This window comes from Schistocerca cancellata, chromosome 9 (genome assembly GCF_023864275.1).
Source record: "Schistocerca cancellata isolate TAMUIC-IGC-003103 chromosome 9, iqSchCanc2.1, whole genome shotgun sequence".
NCBI classification, from domain to species: domain Eukaryota; kingdom Metazoa; phylum Arthropoda; class Insecta; order Orthoptera; family Acrididae; genus Schistocerca; species Schistocerca cancellata.
The window spans coordinates 304,888,112-304,894,235 of NC_064634.1; positions in this window are offsets into that span (position 1 = coordinate 304,888,112).

Here is a 6,124-nt window from a genome sequence, read left to right on the forward strand (position 1 = left end):
CGTCTGGTTAATGGTGGCCGAGCAACTGGCTCGTCACAATACGCCAGTCACTACTCTTGATAAACTGTGGTATCGTGTTGAAGCTGCATGGGCAGCTGTACCTGTACAAGCCATCCAAGCTCTGTTTGAGTCGATGCCCAGGCGTATCAAGGCCGTTATTACGGTAAGAGGTGGTTGTTCTGGGTACTGATTTCTCAGGATCTGCCGGCCGCGGTGGTCTAGCGGTTCTGGCGCTGCACTCCGGAACCGCGGGACTGCTACGGTCGCAGGTTCGAATCCTGCCTCGGGCATGGGTGTGTGTGATGTCCTTAGGTTAGTTAGGTTTAAGTTATTCTAAGTTCTAGGGGACTTATGACCTAAGATGTTGAGTACCATAGTGCTTAGAGCCATTTGAACCACTTTTTTTCTCAGGATCTATTCACCCAAATTGCGCGAAAATGTGATCACATGTCAGTTATAGTATATTTGTGCAATGAATATCCGTTTATCATCTGCATTTATTCTTGGTGTAGCAATTCTAATGGCCAGTAGTGTACTTCCAAGGAAGATCCTCCGCAGCGTAGTAAAATAACAATTATGAACGGATCTCGAATAAGTGCTTAGTAATAAAACCGTGCAGTGCATAAGAGAAACTATGAATGTTGAAGGGAGGACAAGGCGTGCTTGCTACAAAAACTGGTTTTTGCGCGTTTCCAGGATGCTCGATACAATTTACAGAATGTGCGTGATAACGACCTACTACATCAGCACGTCAAACTATGCGCGACGTAGATTATAGTGATTTGAAAACAAGCAGTGGATGGTTGCATAAATCCAAACAGTGATACACAATTGGAAGACGTAAATGAAGAAATTTCAAACAAAATATCCCCTTGACGATGGAAAGCAAACTGCGGAATCTGCCCGAAAATTTGTAGCTGAAGTAAACGAATTTATGCCATTGTTAAGTAAAAAATTATTTTAACTACGACCAATAGGGAAACGAACTTACCCTACCGTTAAGTAAAGAATTTTTTTAGCTACGACCAGTATTTTAAGGTGGAAATGCATGTGAAACAAACTCTGGAAATTCGTGGTACCAAGAGTGTTGTATTAAGATATACTAACATAAACGCCTTAAGGCATTCGTATGCAATTGTGCCGACTGTGAATCTTGATGGTAAACTAGCTGGAAAGTTATTTAGTGTGCAGTGAGAACTTGAAGGTGCTGTGCACCATTTCTCATTTGACGTTGATGATTCAAGCTAATGGTTAATTCTGAACATTTATTAAATGTCGACGATGTCCATTATGTGATGCGCAATACATACATCTCATAGAAGGTTGAGCTCTGCACCTCCCGGACACTAATTTTCTGTCGCACTCATGATGAACGTGGTAAGTCATTAGCAGCTAATATCTTCCCTGTCATAACTGTTAACACAACATCTTGAAATGAGTTTCCTGCCAGTAGTACGAGGGTAATCCCAAAAGTAAGGTCTCCTATTTTTTATAAGTTCATACACCTGTTTATTTCTAGCTTTATATCAGTTTACAGCTTGAACACTCAGCTATTTTTCTACATAATCACCATTTCTGTCGATACATTTTTGTAGAAGCCGTGGCAGTTTTTGTGTGCCCATGTCATACCAGCTCACTTCCATGCTGTTCAGAAAGTTATGAACCTCTTCTTTCACCTCTTCGTCAGGACCACAATTAACGCTGACAGGTACTGTGAGACTCTGAAAAAACTCAAACGGGCAATTCAGAACCGGAGAAGAGGAATGTTGAGCAAGAGCATACACATTCTGCACGACGACGCTCGCCCACACCATCGCTCGTCAAACTGTTGCTCTCCTGCAACAGTTTCAGTGGACCATAATCACCCACCCACCCTATAGTCCTGACTTGGCGTCCAGTAACTATCACCTGTTTCCTAGGTGAAAAGAACATTTGGCCGGAAAGTGATTCGGGCGTTCCAACGACAAGGTAAAAGAAGAGGTTCATAACTTTCTGAACAGCATGGCGGCGAGCTGGTAAGACAGGGGCATACAAAAACTGCCCCAGCGTCTACAAAAATGCATCGACAGAAATGGTGTCGAAAAATAGCTAAATGTTCAAGCTTTAAACTGATGTAAACCATTGTAGAAATAAATAGGTCTATGTACTTATAAAAAAATTGGAGACCTTACTTTTGGGATTACACTCGTACGTTATTAATCAATGGGGTTACCCTCGTACGTTATTAATCAAAACTTTTCCGTCTGAGTGTACTCTTCGATGACATATATTTAGGCGATCACTGCCGACTTCAGCAGACGCTAAGAATACACAGCAGTAGCAATGCACTATGACTGTAATGTGATTGTACAATGCAGAGCTACTTGCGTCATTCGTGTACTGTGGAGTATCGACGGACGCCTTCAGCCCCGTTAGTACGTAAACAAAGCTTAGTGCGAATTCTGACGTCGGCAATTGTAAAATGAACAGGTAATTTACCCTGTAAGTTAGGGACGACACTACCACCCCAGTTTCTCCCTAGGAGGACATCTTTCTTCTTCGTAATATGTTTATTTATCCTATATTTTCTCTATAGTTTAGTAATCTTTTGCTCCTTCTTCAGATATGCAGATGTGTGAGGCTCCTCTTTCTATTTCGACTGTTGGTGGAACCTATTTCTTATTCTCTTCTTGTAATTCGATCCGTCGTGTCACCTGTAATTTTCCATTTATTCCTTTATTCTTGCCCCTCAGTCCTATCCAGTTCCTTGCGATTGAAAGGTACAGTTCCCCTTTGTGTGCTGTAATGTATCTGCTTCCTTTCTGCGCAAATAGCAATAGCACGAGAGGGGTCAAGAAATCTCCTCAGTTTGGATCTGATTGTCACATGGAGAGGACAACACCAAAATATTGACTGACCCACGGATCCTCTCACCTCCTTCACTCGTGGTGAGAGTAAACAAATGAAAGTCACAATTAAAATAAACTCTGCGAGATTTCGTATTGTCTTTTAGCTGTGACACTAGAGGATAAGTAGTCTGCACTTTACTACAGGATGAACACGAACTCCACCTGCATCAGATTTTGCGAATAGTGTGTGTGGTATCGATAGCAACGATGCCACGACAAGTTCATAAGTTGTCACTACGAGACAATGACGACAGCGCCCTCTACCCGGCGCTGTGCTCTACGAGCTCCGCTCCAGATTCAGCCCATTTGATGAAGAGCAGACGGCCGGGACACTTCGCCTGCTATTGAGACTATGTACTACTTACGACGGGAATACGGGTTTGCGCCTACGGGTTCTTCAGTTGTAAAGTTACGTATGTCATTGACTAATAATTAAATGTACTTTCACGTAAAAAGCTGTACCGAGAGATTTTCACCTTTTCCTGCTCCTACTCACTTTCTACATACGGCCTACCCCTCAGTTTACGGGAGCAGACCTACGCGCCGCCTTCCAGGCGGGATACAAAAGTGTGGACTGTGGTATCGGGGGTATCCAATCACTCTTTACACAATGGGAGCTTTTCGTGTGATTTATAACTTTCATTTACCTTTGTACCTCTGTTGCGTTGAAAATATAGACAGTAAAGTCCAAAAGTCGACGATACGAGTTGTGTGTCGTATATGACAGCAACCTTGATCCGTCAGTCCACACTACTTGCTGATGCCAACAGCAATGCCGACTTCATTCTTTGCCATCAAGCTTGCATTTATACAGCTCTGTCCTGCCTCGCGTTTGTTTTTCCCGTCAGTGTTTGTTGTTCGTTAACAGAGATTCACAACAGTATGCAGACGAAGCTGGTGTCTGTAGAGATGCCACTGGTGATCATGCATCTCTGTACGAATGAAATTATAACGAAATCCATACCTTTAGCTGCTTACAGGTGTTGACAAATATCAATGGGGACAGTTGAAAAACGTGTGCCCCGACCCGGACTCGAACGCGGGACCACGTGCTTACACGGCAGACGGTCGATCATTTTTTTCCTTTTTTATTTTTTTCCTTTTTTTCTTTTTTTCTTTCGTTTTGCATGTTCTTCGGTATTGTTCGTTGCGTTTGGTCTGCGCGGACGTCACAAGACATCCGATCGTTGATTCCTTTACTCAGTTTTTTATTACAGAGGGCGGGCAGCCCTCTGACCGAACATCCGACTGTGCCACCGAGGACACAGGCGATAGTCCGACTGCAGGCACTTATCTCTGGCACGCTCCCCGTGAGTCCCACGCTTTCCAACTTTCTGTCCACACACAAAATTTGTAGTGCCCCTGCCCACCATACTCATTACTCACGGCAGTCAATCTACCGATTCCCGTAAGAGTTCAGGCAATGTGAGTGCATCCGCACTTAAGACTATCATTGGCCGGTAAGCCTTATCTACATGGATCTGGTATCTGTACAGATACCACCGGTGATCTTACAGCTCTCGAAGAATGAAATTATAATGAAATCCAGACCTTTAGCTGCTTACAGGCGTTGATAACTATCAACGGGCCATGTAAGCAGGAGATCCCGGGTTCGAGTCCCGGTCGGGGTCACACATTTTTCAGCTGTCCCCGTTGATATTTATCAACGCCTGTAAGCAGTTGAAGGTCTGGAATTCATTGTAATTACAGTATGTAGAAGTTTATGGAGGAAGAGTTGGCTATTACACCATGTGTCTCTACGTAGATGTTTGTGTTTTAGGTTGCACGTTTTGGTGATTGAATTGTACTAATTCAGCATTGTGGAAGTACTTTCACAGAAACTAAGGAAAATGGGGAAACAAACCAAATAAATCACATATACACTATTACTCTCTATCGAAACCGCAATGTGCAGGGTGGCAGACAGTCGAGGATAATTCAGGAAATTAGTTTAAAAAATTTATTTAAAAACAAGTTTGCTCCCAGAGCAATTTCCGCTGTGCCTACACGACATAAGTTGCCCGCCTTTCAGTACCAAGGCACTTCTGCGAAGTATAAGATGGTGACAAGAGACGCTTTGACGCCTCTTCTGAAAATGCTAGCGAATTCGCGCTATTGGTTTCAGCCAATAACATGCGTGGGGTACAGGTCACGCACATGGACGCTGCAGGATTCTACATTGCAGAACACAGTTGCTTCCCTCTCTTGTGATCCAGAGCTCGACGAGGAAACACGTGGGGAGGCAGAGCCACCGACATAACAGAAACCGCCTTCCGTTATTTAGTTGTTCGTCCTCCTAGACTGGCCCACACCTAGTAATTTACTCCCTAGGCGCGCCCCTTGTATCCCGTACACTGAAATATATTCTCATTATTCGGCTTAATTTCCTATTCTGTCATTTAACGTCGACCCTGCACCCCACTCACAAGTCCTGACCGCCCGACCTGTACATTGTCGTCATAAGCCGGATGCAACAACCTCCTTCCCTCTCCCTGCACATGTACAGCAAGTCACTATACCGGCTGGTCCCGGCGGAGATTCGAGTCCTCCCTCGGGTATGGGTGTGTGTGTTTGTCCTTAGGATAATTTAGGTTTAAGTAGTGTGTAAGCTTAAAGACTGATGACCTTAGCAGTTAAGTCTCATAAGATTTCACACACATTTGAACATTCACTATACCAAATAAAACAGAAAAGATCCCTGAACAACCTTAGAACCTTTTTCTTCGTGGGAGTCACAGCTCACCCCGTACTCGTGTGAATTTAGGTTTTTCCGCATGCTGATTCTATCAGAGAGCACAGAACAGCTTTTGCAATATTTCAGCAAGCAGACCTGATGTCATCCATTGTGTATCGTATCCAGTCAGCTTGCGTCTGTTACGTAATCTTCGACACGTCTCTGAATGCTGTTACCTGCTAAGGGCGAAAAGAAAAGAGTTTGCTCCGCGTCCTTTTGAATTATGGCGTCTGACCTTTGCCGGTACTGGGGGACCGAAGGGAAATAATCACACTTTTATATCTTTAAATAATGAGAGTGTCTGGAGTAAGCGTAGGCGAAGAGAAGTTGTGGGAATGAACAGGAACCGTCTTCAAAACAGAACCGAACGACGTGAAATAACAGTCATGAATTTATGGGCATCCTTGTGTATACTTCCGCATACAGTATGCACACTAGGCCTTTAGGGCAACACGTAAATGATAATTCAAGGCGACATGAAAAATATTTTTGTCATTTCGGA